The 16,804-nt window shown below is 33.2% G+C and overlaps 1 protein-coding gene across 1 annotated transcript in view; it reads right to left on the bottom strand.

Annotated features, from left to right (window-relative positions):
- LOC138308072 (interferon-induced protein 44-like) overlaps nucleotides 1-16,804 on the bottom strand; it is a 78,436-nt gene that overhangs the window by 47,294 nt on the left and 14,338 nt on the right. Inside the window, exon 3 of the mRNA XM_069249020.1 lies at nucleotides 4,502-4,635. The gene's annotated coding sequence lies outside the window, so the exon portion shown is untranslated. The remainder of the gene's footprint in view (nucleotides 1-4,501; nucleotides 4,636-16,804) is intronic.

The raw sequence follows: 16,804 nt of genomic DNA, 5'->3' as shown, positions 1-16,804 counted from the left end.
TAATCGTATAATATATATATGACATTGTCTACTTAACACAAAAATACATATTTTTCGGATTTTTTCGGGATGCAATTAATCATTTATAGGTAGATTTCGTAATTGGAATGGAGTCGGCACCACCGTAGAATATCCCTAAGAAATAAAATTCATAGGTGGCATGCAGCGAAAAAAAGAATCTGGTGCGAAGCTTGTCCGGATTCTGTTGGATTCTGTTTTATTGATACGGCTTCGTGTTGGAAAAGGACGTAAAATATGAAGCTCAAACTTTTCAATTATGGTAATTGTGCACAGTACGTAAACTTTGATACTGAAAACAAATACTAGAAATACGATCTTTCTAACAGATAAACCTTCATACACTTACTTCAATTTAGCTTCCCAATCGCGCGTTATGTTCTCACCCAATGTATTAATTTTAATTCTTTGATGTTAATTTCCGTGTTAATTACTTATAATTGAATCTTCTTATTAATTTTTACCACTGGGGAAAAGACCTACTTGGATCTTTAAGTTTCTTATTTGTATTAGGAATTTTCACCTTTTGTCTTCATTAAGTTTCACTTTAACGTTTAAGAGACACTGCCAAATAACAGAATGGTATAAGTATTTACAGTATGGTGTAGGGCAGGTCTGAAGGTGTCAAATGAACAATATAAAGTATATCAAAAATGCGATGTGACTGCTATGATCACACACCGGTTTTAAATTACTGTCATTATCCCGTTTAGGTCTTGACGAATTTCTTTCACTTTTGGATATACTTTGTAGAACCGAACACGGAGCAAACAACTTATCAAACACTTTTTTTTTTATAAAACGTCAACTTCCGGTTGGAAAAAAAAAGGGGTCAAAATTTAAAAATTTCAAAACATCCAGGTCACAGGGGCCAAAAATCCTAAAATTGTTTTTCAGGTTTAAAGCAAGTGTTCAAGCTATTGATCTCTTGCGTGATCGGAAAAGGCGACTAAATCTGGAATGTCGATTCTAGTTCTACCTTGATCAAAATATATTGGATTTCTGTCTCAAACATCATATAGAATGTTTCTTTTCAGGAAGACTTTCCTGTCACTCATCTTAAACAGATCATGCCAAGATCCAAATAAAGCTCTACACGTCACTCTAAAGCTATAAAACCGTTGACGCAACAAATTATTTTCATTTAGGTAACGACAAAATTAAGATTCCAAATTTAGCAGCCTTCACGATCATGCAGTGTGGACAGCATGCACAATTGTAACATCCTTCCTTCACAGAAGCTCTTGCTTGAAATAAGCTCATTAAAGTATTAATGATTTAGAATCCTGTTCTAAACATGGGGAAACAACAGATGCTAAGTGGACAAATGATACCATTCGTATGACCTAATTTATGCATGTGACCTAGCAAATGTGACCCTAGGATGTAATCATCTTAAGCAGGTCTTGTCAAGATCCACATGCAGAACTATCAATCTCAAGTTATCAAATCGCTGAAAAATCTTAGTTTTCAGCAAAACATTTGTCACGGTGTTTAAATTCACCATATATATAATATGTATCATATATAGTGTTTTAACTACATGCGCTGTGTATTGTCTGAATTTACATGTCCCTGTGTCATGTAATGTCCTGTACACGTAAATCTGTGTGTATGCAAGTTGTTATGATGACGTATGAGAGGAGTGAATGGATTGGCTGAGTGTGTCACATTGACCCTAACTGACCCTGTCCTTGCACATGCACGCCCACCCTGGTGGAAGCGTGTCCGCACATTACGTGGAAAATAGGCATGGGACATACACGACCTATAGCTACATGTAGAAGCCTGTACATGTGTGCTTTACGGCCACAGTACTGAAAGGTATGTTTATTTAATATATAACTAGAAATACAGTAATTAACTTATTTTTCACTATGAAATATAATCAATAAACTCTATAGTTTTCTGTTATAATAACTTGTCCATAAACCTCTATATTATGTATATGTATAACAAAGGATCGCACGTGGTCGGTGAGGTTAGGGCAATGCATAGAGTCAAGTGACTATAAATTAAATTTAAGTTGCAATTATGCTACAATTCTACTTAATAAATGGTAAACCATAATATAATACACAAATTTACATGCTAAAATAGAACAAACACTGTGACCTACTTTTGGAATTTTTCATCAGTTTTCTGAACAGAACTTCGCCAACCCAAGATTTGCATACACCGCTGAAATTATCATGAGCCCACAAAACATTGTGTATTATAATTAAAGCATATAATATGCAGCTGACCTTAAGGAATCTTCATGCAAAATAGTTTGCTTATCATTGAGTGGCCGTAAAACGGCCCAAAGTAAAAGCCCATCTTTAAAAATATACATGTATAATTCCACGATTGAACAAACCCCCCCCCCCCAAAAAAAGAAAAAAAAAATGAAATTACTTTCGTCATCGCGGAATATTTTTCATAGCTAAATTCTGCTTTTTATTTCCATCCCTAAAGACCATGATAATTGAATACATTACAAGGACAAATAATAGTAAAGCTTCGTATCAAATCATGTTTTTTTGTTTCTATCGTTTATTTGAAGTATGTCCCTTTCTTAGGTTCGGGAAATAGACAAATCTTGGACAGCAGACCGGGCTATATCCCTCAACACTTATAAATACGTCTACCGATATACTTTAACAGTACAAGTTACCATTTTAACCGTATACAAGTTACGGACTATTTTAACTGTATACAAGTTATACGGACTATTTTAACTGTATACAAGTTACGGACTATTTTAACTGTATACAAGTTACGGACTATTTTAACTGTATACAAGTTACGGACTATTTTAACTGTATACAAGTTACGGACTATTTTAACTGTATACAAGTTACGGACTATTTTAACTGTATACAAGTTACGGACCATTTAACTGTATTTTCTATTTTACTGTTATACAAGTAACGGACAATTTTAACTGTATACAAAGTTACGACCATTTTAACTGTATTTTAAAGTAACTGTATACAAGTTACGGGACTATTTTAAACTAATACGGACCATGTATACAAGTTACGGACTATATTTATTTACTGTATACAAGTTAACGGACTATTTTAAACTGTATACAAGTTACGGACCATTTTTAACTGTATACAAGTTACGGCCTTTTTTAACTGTATACAAGTTACGGACTATTTTTAAACTGTATACAAGTAAACGGACTATTTTAACTGTATACAAGTTACGGACTATTCTAACTGTATACAACGTTACGGACTATTTTATACTGTATAAAGTTACGGACTCGATTTTTAACTGTTATACAAGTACGGACGCATTTTAACTGTATACAAGTTACGGACCCTATTTTAACGGTATACAAGTTATTTTATACAAAGTTAGGGACCATTTACCTGTACAAAGTTACGGACCATTTTAACTGTATACAAGTTAGGGGACATTTATGTATTAACAAGTAGGGGGGACCATTTAACTGTATACAAGTTACGGACCATTTTTAAAACTGTATACAAGTTACGGACTATTTTAACTGTATACAAGTAACGGACTATTTTAACTGTATACAAGTTACGGACCATTTTAACTGTATACAAGTTACGGACTATTTTAACTGTATACAAGTTACGGCCTATTTTAACTGTATACAAGTTACGGACCATTTTAACTGTATACAAAGTTACGGGATATATTTTAACTGTATACAAGTTACGGACCATTTTAACTGTCTATACAATGGTTACGTCCTATTGTAAACTGTATACAAGCTAACGGACCATACAACTGTAACCACAAGTGGTTAGGACCTTAGTTAAACTGTATTCATGTTACGGACCTGTTGTCGAAAATGTATACAAGTTAGCGACTATTATAACTGTATACAGGTGTGTAAACGATACATACGGTATCTGTGGCACGCGGGGGGGGGGTTTAACTGTGGGGGGGAGTGGGGGCCTTTTGTAATTGGATACAAGGTGGACGTTGACGCCAGGTTAACTGTATACAAGTGACCGGGACTATGCTCTGTATACATCTTTCGGACTGGATGTTCTCAACTCATCTGTAAAAAGTGGACTGCTTCGTGATCATGGTGTGATGATGGGGTGTGACCTAGGTTAACTGATATTCTAAGAAGTGTTCGAGATGTGACAATTAACGCGGGACGCACTGAACCGTGAACGGTGGACGTTGCACGGATGGATAGATGAACTGATAACGCCAGTATGATAATCATCATAAGTGTATCAATGCCTCCCACATCCCATGTTGGAATTTTACATATGTTTTGTATCTATTAAATTGTTTAAATGTATACCTAGGCCTCTGTTTTCCACTCGCTCAGATTCAACCAATAGTACACCAAGAATAAGATCCCAGGACAAAATTAAAACTAGTATTTGTCCACTTTTGGACAATGATATTGTTAATACATATACGAAACAATACCTATAATACCTCCCCCCACCCCCCCCCCCCCACCATTCCCCCCCAAAAAATAAATATAATACTTTACCTGACTTCAAAATTTCCAAACAGAATTATGGACATAACAAACATCACATGTCATTTCTACCGTTGAAAGCTTATGGATTCTGTAAAATCCTTCTCTTGCTCTGATTGTCGGTGACGGGGGTAGGAAGTAACTATCTGAAAAAAATGAATCGTGCAACACCGTATTTCAACTGTTTAATTGGTTGTAATATTACATATTACACATATTATTAATACAAGTTGTATCTTTAACTCAAGATGTACAGAATATGGACTTTTCAACTGTAACTCTTGTTTAACCATAACTGTAATACAACCATTACGTCATAATGTTGTTTTTAGTAATCTTAACTGTAAACACACCGTCATTAATGTTGTTTTTTGTAATCTAGATAAACACACCGTCATAATGTTGTTTTGTAATCTATATAACACACCATCATAATGTCATCGGGAGTTTTTTTGTAATCTAGATAAACACAAGCCCACCGTCATGATGTTGTTTTTGTAATCTAGTTAAACACACCATCCATAATGTCATCGTTTTTGTAATCTAGAATATAAACACCGTCATGATGTTGTTTTTGTAATCTAGTAAACAACACAACATTAATGTCTATCGTTTTTGTAATCTTAGATAAACACACCATCATAATGTTGTTTTTGTTAATCTTGATAAACACAACCAGGCACAATGTTGTTTTGTTTAATCTAGATAAACACACCGTTACATGATGTTGTGATTTTGTAATCTATAAACACACCGTCATGATGTTGTTTTTGTAATCTAGTTTAAAACCACACCATCATAAATGTCATCGTTTTGTGTAATTAGATATACACCACCGTCATGATGTTTTTTGTAATCTAGTTAAACACACATATAATGTCATCGTTTTTGTAATCTAGATAAACACCACCGTCATTAATGTTGTTTTTGTAATCTAGTTTAAACACACCACATGATGACATCGTTTTTGTAATCTAGATAAACACACCGTCATAATGTTGTTTTTGTAATCTTGATAAACACACCGGCAACAAAGTTGTTTTGTAATCTAGTTAAACACACCATCATAATGTCATCGTTTTTTGTAATCTAGATAAACACCACCGTCATAATGTTGTTTTTTGTAATCTAGTTAAACAGACCAACATTTTAATGTCATCGTTTTTGTAATCTAGATAAACACACCGAGTCCGTCATAATGTTGTTTTTGTAATCTTGATAAACACACCGTCATGATGTTGTTTTTTGTAATCTAGATTAAAACACACCAACATAATGTCATCGTTTTTTTTGTAATCTAGATAAAACACCGAGTCAATAATGTGTTGTTTTTGTAATCTTGTTATCAACACACCGTCATCGATGTTGTTTTTGTAATCTTTTTGTAGATATAGACAAACACCCCGGGGGGGGCCCCATTAATTCATCATCGTTTTTGTAATCTAGATAAACACACCCGTCATGATGTTGTTTTTGTAATCTAGTTAAACAACACACCATCATAATGTCATCGTTTTTTGTAATATAGATAAACAACACCATCATAAGTGTTGTTTTTGTAATCTAGAATAAACACACCGTCATTATGTTGTTTTTGTAATCTAGTTAAACACAACGTCATGATGTTGTTTTTGTAATCTAGTTAAACACACCATCATAATGTCATCGTTTTTGTAATCTAGATAAACACACCACCGTCATGTTGATAGTTGTTTTTGTAATCTAGTTAAACACACCATCATAATGTCATCGATTTTGTAATCTAGATAAACACACCGTCATAATGTTGTTTTTGTAATCTAGTTAAACACACCTAACATAATTGTCATCGTTTTTGTAATCTAGATAAACACACCGTCATGATGTTGTTTTTTGTAATCTTGATAAACACACCGGCACAATGTTGTTTTTGTAATCTAGATAAACACACTCCGTGATAATGTTTTTGTAATCTAGATAAACACACTCGTACCGTCATAATGTTGTTTTTTGTAATCGAGATAAACACACACCGTCATAATGTTGTTTTTGTAATCTAGTTAAAACACACCAACATGATGACCATCGTTTTGTAATCTAGATAAACACACCGTCATAATGTTGTTTTTGTAATCTTGATAAACACACCGGCACAAAGTTGTTTTTTTGTAATCTAGTTAAATAACACACCATCATAATGTCATCGTTTTTGTAATCTAGCAGATAAACACACCGTCATAATGTTGTTTTTGTAATCTAGTTAAACAGACCAACATAAATGTCATCGTTTTTGTAATCTAAGATAACACACGGCACCGTCATAATGTTGTTTTTGTAATCTTAATAAACACACTTTACGCACCGTCATGTATGTTGTTTTTGTAATCTAGTTAAACACACCAACATAATGTCATCGTTTTTGTAATCTAGATAAACACACCGTCATAATGTTGTTTTTGTAATCTTGATAAACACAACCGTCATGATGTTGTTTTTGTTGTAATATAGATAAACACACCATCATAATGTCATCGTTTTTGTAATCTAGATAAACACACCGTCATGATGTTTGTTTTTGTAATCTAGTTTAACACACCCCATCATAATGTCATCGTTTTTGTAATAAAGATAAACACACCATCATAATGTTGTTTTTGTAATCTAGATAAACACACCGTCATTATGTTGTTTTTGTAATCTAGTTAAAACACACCGTCCCATGATGTTGTTTTTGTAATCTAGTTAAACACACCGTCATAATGTCATCGTTTTTGTAATCTAGATAAACACACCGTTGATGTATGTTTTATGTTTTTTTTTGTATCTAGTTAAACACACCATCATAATGTCATCGTTTTTGTAATCTAGATAAACACACCGTCATAATGTTGTTTTTTGTAATCTAGTTAAACACACCAAACATAATGTCATCGTTTTTGTAATCTAGATAAACACACCGTCATGATGTTGTTTTTGTTAATCTTGATAAACACACCGGCACATGATGTTGTTTTTGTAATCTAGATAAACACCAATATGATAATGTTTTTGTAAATCTAGATAAACACACCGTCATAATGTTGTTTTTGTAATCTAGTTAAACACACCAACCATATTGTCATCGTTTTTGTAATCTAATAAACACACCGTCATAATGTTGTTTTTGTTATCTTGATAAACACACCGTCATGATGTTGTTTTTGTAATCTAGTTAAACACACCCAACATAATGTCATCGTTTTTTGAAATCTAGATAAAACACACCGTCATAATGTTGTTTTTGTAATCTTGATAAACACACCGTCATGATGTTGTTTTTGTAATCTAGTTAAACACACCATCATAATGTCATCGTTTTTGTAATCTAGATAAACACACCGTCATGATGTTGTTTTTGTAATCTAGTTAAACACACCAACATAATGTCATCGTTTTTGTAATCTAGATAAACACACCGTCATAATGTTGTTTTTGTAATCTTGATAAACACACCGGCACAATGTTGTTTTTGTAATCTAGTTAAACACACCATCATAATGTCATCGTTTTTGTAATCTAGATAAACACACCGTCATAATGTTGTTTTTGTAATCTAGTTAAACACACCAACATAATGTCATCGTTTTTGTAATCTAGATAAACACACCGTCATAATGTTGTTTTTGTAATCTTGATAAACACACCGTCATGATGTTGTTTTTGTAATCTAGTTAAACACACCATCATAATGTCATCGTTTTTGTAATCTAGATAAACACACCGTCATAATGTTGTTTTTGTAATCTAGTTAAACACACCAACATAATGTCATCGTTTTTGTAATCTAGATAAACACACCGTCATAATGTTGTTTTTGTAATCTTGATAAACACACCGTCAAAATGTCGTTTTTGTAATCTTGATAAACACACACCGTCATGATTGTTGTTTTTGTAATCTTGATAAACACACCGTCATAATGTCGTTTTTTGTAATCTAGATAAACACACCGTCATAATGTTGTTTTTGTAATCTTGATAAACACACCGTAAAAATGCCGTTTTTGTAATCTTGATAAACACACCGTCATGATGTTGTTTTTGTAATCTTGATAAACACACCGTCATGATGTTGTTTTTGTAATCTAGTTAAACACACCAACATAATGTCATCGTTTTTTGTAATCTTGATAAAACACGCTCGCCGTCATAATGTTGTTTTTGTAATCTTGATAAACACACCGTCATAATGTTTTTTTGTAATCTTGATAAACACACCGTCAAAATGTCGTTTTTGTAATCTTGATAAACACACCGTCAAAAATGTCGTTTTTTGTAATCTAGATAAACACGCCGTCATTGTTGGGTTTTAAATCTACTAGTAGATAAACAGGTCGTCATAATGTTGTTTTTGTTGTAATCTACATAAACACTCTCCCTTCATGTCATTTTTGCAATCTAGATAAATACACCGTCATAATGTAGTTTTTTTGTAAATCTACATAAACACACTCTCTTATGTCATTTTGTTATCTAGATAAATAACACCGTGTTATTGTCGCTTTTGTATTCTGCCGTCATAATATTGTATTTGTAATCTAGATAAATACACCGTCATCATGTTGTTTTTGAAATCTAGATAAATACGCTCCTTTTAATGTTGTTCTTGTAATCTAGATAAACACGCTTTCTTAATGTCGGTTTTGTAATCTAGATAAAACACACAATCATAACGTCATCGTTTTTTGTAATCTAGATAAACACACCGTCATAATGTTGTTTTTGTAATCTAGTTAAACACACCAACATAATGTCATCGTTTTTGTAATCTAGATAAACACACCGTCATAATGTTGTTTTTGTAATCTTGATAAACACACCGTCACAATGTTGTTTTTGTAATCTAGTTAAACACACCATCATAATGTCATCGTTTTTGTAATCTAGATAAACACACCGTGATAATGTTTTTGTAATCTAGTTAAACACACCAACATAATGTCATCGTTTTTGTAATCTAGATAAACACACCGTCATAATGTTGTTTTTGTAATCTTGATAAACACACTGTCATGATGTTGTTTTTTGTAATCTTGACACACCGTCATGAATGTTGTTTTTGTAATCTAGTTAAACACACCATCATAATGTCATCGTTTTTGTAATCTAGATAAACACACCGTCATAATGTTATTTTTGTAATCTAGATAAACACACCGGCATAATGTTATTTTTGTAATCTTGATAAACACACCGTTATAATGTTGTTTTTGTAATCTTGATAAACACACCGTTATAATGTTGTTTTTGTAATCTTGATAAACTCACAGGCATAATGTTGTTTTTGTAATCTTGATAAACACACACCGTTATAATGTTGTTTTTGTAATCTATATAAACACAGCGTTATAATGTTTTTTTTTGTAATATAGATAAACACGCCGTCATCAAGTTGGGTTTTAAATCTTGATAAACACGTCGTCATAATGTTGTTTTTGTTGTAATCTACATAAACTCATTCTCTTAATGTCCTTTTTGTAATCTAGTTAAATACGTCGTCATTATGTTTTTTTTTTGTAATCTACATAAACACGCTCTCTTAATATCATTTTTGTTATCTAGATAAATACACCGTGTTATTGTCGCTTTTGTATTCTGCCGTCATAATATTGTATTTGTAATCTAGATAAACACACCGTCATCATGTTCGTTATGTAATCAAGGAATACACACCGTCATAATGTTGTTTTTGTAATCTAGATAAATACACCGTCATCATGTTGTTTTTGTAATCTAGATAAACACGCTCTTTTCATGTTGTTCTTGTAATCTAGATAAACACGCTTTCTAAATGTCGGTTTTGTAATCTAGATAAACACACCATCATAACGTCGTTTTTGTAATCTAAATACTCATATGTCATTTAACAACATTCAAATATGGAACATCATAGCTACTTATTTTTCATGTTATATGAATTGATGTTTTTTATAATATTATGATTGTATAATTATATGATTTTACTTTATAAATATATTTATATTCAACAGTAACAAAACAACATTTGTCAGTTTCAGCAAATATACTGAAAACAGTCAATACAAACATCAATGTATTTGGTAATTTTCCAGCTTTATGTATTAGGGAAATCAGCTTTTGTTTCACTGTTTGTTCGTTTTATTTAATGTAAGTTTAATGAAAAATGAGAGTCATTTATAACCGACCCCTTACATCCGTTATGTGGTGTGGGTGAGAAGTACATGGTGCATGTTTTGGGAGGCAGTTGTGCCTCCTTGTAAATGAAAGAGCCCTTTCCCTTTTATAGTGATATCTCATTGAAGCGTGCCGCCGAAGACAGCCAACAAATACATTCCATCCAAATCACATTATGTTGACAAGGGACAAACCAGTCGTCCCAACCCCTTTATGCTGAGCTGTATAGACGGTACGGACAACCCCTTTATGCTGAGCTGTATAGACTACGGACAAGCTAACGGAATAGAAATCAAAGCCTACGTCACAGCAACAAGCGCTCAAGCGAAGGCTAAAGTCCTACCTGCAGGGCCAAGCAGCTTTTGAATTACAACTTGATACAATATGATCGTTGATGGCTGTTTTCAGAAGACATACTAGATTTGATCGCGATCAAAACACGGGATTTGTATACAGGAAATTAAATTAGTAATGTTATTAAACATATTGTTGTTTAAATACGTTTAATCTACAAACCGATGGTCCAAAGCATAAATTAAATATGTAAGTTATCCATTAGCCCCTCGGTAAAAAAGATGTATGGACTCGAACATTCCAATGCATAAGAAAACAACAAACATGGCTGAGGTCCAGCATCATTTAATCAACAAACCGATACTGACGACCACGTGACATAATGCATGCTTTGCCTTTCACTGGAATGACGTGTGATGAATAATAGAATTATATGGATGAACGCACACTGTTACTATTTTCAGGATATTTTATCTACATGGTTAAATAGTGTAACTGCTTTGTGTAGTAGGGGTTTATTAACAAAAGAAACTTCTTCGGATTTTAAATTAGAGATAAGCCTCAAACAGTACCACATATGTTTATGTCATCTCAGTTTCGTAACATGGATCAAAGTGATCGAAGCTATGTTAGCTGTAATCAAAGGAATAATAATGGAGAAAATATTTTTTTATTAAATGTCATTTATTAATGACTTCTTCTCCAACATTTAAGTTTGATAGATAACATCATGTGTTATTGATAAACAGCAATAAAAAAAGATTGGAGAACATATATGACATGGTAAAGCGCTCGGCCCTAACGATCATATCGGGCCTTGTAGCTGTACCCTCTCGCACATGCATTACAGTTTACAGCTAATCGAGTTGCAATTGGTTGGTTATAGTCACGTTTGGTACATATTTTGCCGATTCAATTGAGCTGTCAATCAAGCCGTCCGGATACCGCAAGTTATGCGAGTTCGAGACGTGGTTACAACAACGCTATTTAAACCATGGGCTAGGAGGGTCCCACATACACCCCCCAAACCTCCGAGCCCTTATGACCCACTGATCACAAATCAAAATAATAACATTGCATTAGTTTGGATGAACTTCCGGTTATGACGTCATCAAGGTGACCGCCATGTCGAATTTCACAAAAATTGAAAAATAGTCATAACATCGACATTTTGCAATCGAAGTAGACAAATGAGATATCAAAATGACCACAATAGAACAACAAATACATATCAGGACTAAATAATCCAATATATGTAGTGGTTTCTACGCAGGAAATGAAAAAAATAGGATTTTAAGCTCAAAAATGGTAAATTTTTAGCAAAATTTTCATATTTGGCTTTTTTTTTTATTTAAACATATTTTAATGTGTAATTTTATATACAATGGGATTGGGCACAAGTTTTCCAACTTATATGAAGCCCTCTCCCTACAGAATTATAATTGATTATATAACAAAGAAAACAAAAATGGCAAAAATATACATATTTACATATTTGCAATATTTTAGAGAGAGAGAGAGAGAGAGAGAGAGAGAGAGAGAGAGAGAGAGAGAGAGAGAGAGTTTATTTTAATAAATGTATATAATTACTTAATTTATTGAAGTGTATGTATTTGTGATCACTCCCGATGCTGACGACCGAAGTTGTACTGATCGCTGTTCTTGTCTCGCTGCTTTACTTAAAGTTCATCACATCCCGTGCCTTGGTATCTTTCTCCTGTCAATCTGTTGCTTTCTTAATTACGCTTCTCTTCGTTCGCCAGCATCGGAAGGATATTAAGAAACATTTTTTATTACATGTAGTTCATAATATAAATAGGAAACGAAAGAGGAGGGGGAGGGGGTTAAAACCTATTAAAGTCAGTTATATACTGTTGAGTGCTGTGACATATTGTAATGTTATCTTCAAGAGATAAATCTGGACTTCCATGTAGTAGTAGCTGCATGTCTAAAGGAATGAAGTTGTTTAATGTTCGAAATAATTGAATTCTCTGGTCTGCGTAATTATTACATGCAAAGAAGAAGTGATTGGCATCCTCAAGGGGATGTCTGTCACGGAAGCATGTATAATTGGGACTGTATATGTATTTATTATGTTGTTATTTTGTTGTATATGTTGTATTTATGTTATTTCATGTCATATTTCATATGTATCATGTATATTAACTTGTGAGCCTGGCACAGACATCAGACTGTAGTACTCTTTCTACCTTACTTCTATTCTGTTTTAGTTGGTATTATTGTATTGAACCTGATATTTACGTGTCAGACAATCTAGGTATCTGTGCGCTCCAGTTCTCCAGTCGACCGTGACTATTGTTTATCGAGTAGATTGAAATATGTTGTATTTATGTTATTTCACGTCATATTTCATATGTATCATATATAGTAACATAGTAAACTTACTAAATGCATGTGTTTGGTAACTATATATGCAATTTATCACTATGTATCGAGGGTTTCACTCGATTATAAAACTTGGGAAGCCCAGTTCTATTGTTATAACGGGAAAGCGTAATGTATGCACGCGCGGGTGCAAAATGTATGGAAGCCGATGAGAGCAACTCTGAGTGTTACACCTGTTTATAGTATTTTTTTTGGTTCATTTTGGAGCCACACATTAGTGGTTATCATTGTATAATAGTTTAATATATTATTTAGCAATTGGTTTACATCTTAATAGTAAAATAATTAGTTAAATAAGTGTAATTTTAGTATAGTTCTATATAGGATTGTGTATTCGGAATGTATGGAGTTTGTGTGAAAAATCGAAATAATAATTGTTAATAAATTACTTGTAGCTTCACATAATGGGAGTTGGAAGCAAGCCCACGGAACGAACAGCCATGACCAGGCTTTAGATATCCCAGCAACATTTCAAGCAACTGGACCGACCGGGAACATATATGTATTCTCCATCAAAGTCAAGGTCAGCTATGGTGAGCTAGGGTGGTCTTACAGCGAAGGTTGTTTGTGAACAACGTAACTTATATATCTGTCGTGTCTTGGACACTCGGGAATGGAGTTAGCTATTACTCTATGGGCCCTGGATTGAGCTGGGTGGATGGTGGATGGATGGTGTTCATCTTCCTTAACTCTTGACTGCAAACTGCAGAGTCTCTAGATTCAGTGTTTTTTCCTCAATAGCTAGTTGTCACCTATTTGTCACTGGAACTTTATGTGAGGCTACATAATCAAGACATTTTAGGGAAACTGTCTGAATGTGTGCGTGTTAGTGAGGGTGTATGGCTATTTTGTATAAATTTATTGCATATGTCGTTTATTCCATTTGTAAATAAATATCATCTTTGTTTTGTTTTCAATATTCTCCGTTTTCATTTCCCGTATAAGCAACCGACGCTTGTCCCACGTTAACAATGTCCACATTGGCATTGCTAGTAATCTATTAAATTAGAGCGGAATAAATCATTTTTAGGGTACTGCATCTATTTTTTTCCATTTCAACCAATTTTATTGCAAATAATATGCAAATGGATTTGGCAACAGGCAAAGCCTATATAAGCCATGTCCAAACAAATCCGGTATAGTACAATTATCAACAAAATATTTTAACATTTAACATTACATTATGAATGAATAATATTATTATTAGTGTATCTCGCCAACCTATCATAGTAGACAAATCTAAAAAAAATCATCTTTTAGTTTCAGATATATATTCTGATATGCATTGCAATAAACATGTATTTTTTCTTCATCACAATTGTCACAGCCATGCAGTAGAGTTTTTGTGTTAAAATTTGAGTGGGGAATATTAGAGTTATGTATTTTGGTTCTGAATGATGATCTTTGTTCATTAAATAAAGGACATATGAAAAGATAGTGTTCGGCTGTTTCATCACCAAGGCCACAGGAACTAGTTGGAGAACTCTCAAATGATCGCGAAATAGGTCAGAATTTAGATTGCTAGAGGAATTTCTGAGCTGGCACAGAGTAATATTCATAATTCGAGAACCTTTGTTTATAAAGGTATTTGTTATATCAGGTTCCATTTTATTATTGTAAAAAAGGAGTGTTTTAAATTGTGCAACAGTATTAACATTCGATAAGTCAAAGTTTAAAGCGAAAGAATTAAATTCTCTAAAGGTACTTGGAAAAAAACTAGTACAGTAACTTGCAGTTCTGCACAAAGGAATATTAAAATATCTTGTCATCCTAGTGGATATCTCTCATTTTCAGGCTGATGTAAAAATGGTTGTACAATTTCAATCAAATGCTTTGGAGCAAAGCCACGGAGTATCTTAAACATAAGAACAATGTGTGCTTTTGACGCCGATCAGAGAGAGATTCCCAAGCTAGTTCTTTATAAAGTATATCATGGGAGGTACGTATACCTCTGCGGAATCCCGTTATAATCCTAGCGGCTTCTAAATGAACAGACTCTAACAGATGTTTACATTGTTCGGTACAGTTATCCCATAAAACATCAGCATATTCTAAAATAGGATAAAATATAACTTTTATAAATGTTTAAAAGAGTTTTACATGACACTTTTTAAAAATGTTTTTAAAATATTTATCCTTTTAAATGCTTTCTGGTATACATAATCTATGTGGTGAGTCCATTTAAAATCGTCAGAAAGTAAAACTCCTAAATGTCTATGTGTGCTAGCTGTATGAACCGTGTTATTGTCGAAGTATATATCGGGATGAATGACGTTTCGTTTCCTTGAAAATATTAATGATTCAGTTTTAGTGGGGTTAAACTTTATGTCCCATTGCAGAGCCCAAGTACTTATATTCGAAAGATTTGGTTATTATCAATTACTTCACTAATCGAAGTGTCATCTGCAAACAATTTGCAATCACTAGTAACAATATTAGTTATGTCGTTAATATATAATAGAAATAAAAAAGGGCCTAAGGGGGACTCCAGCATTAACAGTTTTAAAGGTAGAGAAAATGCCTTCAGTTAAAATACGTTGCTTCCTATCAGTAAGATAATTTCTAAACCACCCTAATAATTTCCCTTTAAAACCATAGGATTTTAATTTATTAATAAATAATAGTCCATCATGCCACACTCTATCAAAGGTTTTACTTATATCACAGAAGAAAACAGACCGAACTTCTTTTCCTTTGTCTAATGAGTCAGTGATATTATTGTATATCGAAAGAAGTTGGTTCACATTGAATCACCGGGAATGAAGCCGGACTGATGTTTGGTGATTACTTCACAATCACGTAGGTAATTATAGAAATACTTAAAAATTACTTTTCTATTATTTTACTGAAGCAAGAGGTGACAGAGATGGGTCGATAGTTTACATCACCTTTCCCTTTGTATATGGCATTGATGTGTTAGCAGCATTCCATGGCAAGGGAATACAACCGGTTTCCATAGTTTTATTGCAGAGAAGGGTAAAAGGAATAGAAATAGAGGGTGTCAATAGTTTTATGAATTTTGGGACAATACCATCAGGTCCCGCAGGTTTCTTTTAATTAAGATTAGAAAGCTGATCTTTGATATCCTGTTTAGTAAATACAATATTGTCAATCTTAAAAGGAAACTAGGGAGGAGGGGGAAGAGGATCAAGATCATTAGAAGAAGTGGAGATTGAAGAGAAGTATGTATTTAGGTGTTCCGCTTTTTAAAAAGGATGTTGGAGAAAAGACTCATTATATTTTAGAGGGGAGATAGACGTTTGCTTATTAATAATTTTCAACAAAGATTTAGCAATTTTCCACCATTTATCTGGAGACAAGCTGTGATTATTTAACGATGAATTAAGTTTCGTGAACTAATTTTGTTTTATTTCTCTAATTAGGTTAATAGTTTCATTTCAAACTAATCTGTACTTTTCCCATTGAGTAGGGGAATTTGAATTAA

The sequence above is a fragment of the Argopecten irradians genome, chromosome 14 (assembly GCF_041381155.1).
Source record: "Argopecten irradians isolate NY chromosome 14, Ai_NY, whole genome shotgun sequence".
Taxonomy (NCBI): domain Eukaryota; kingdom Metazoa; phylum Mollusca; class Bivalvia; order Pectinida; family Pectinidae; genus Argopecten; species Argopecten irradians.
The sequence above is the reverse complement of the archived record's forward strand: the minus strand, read 5'-3'. Positions and strand labels throughout refer to the sequence as shown.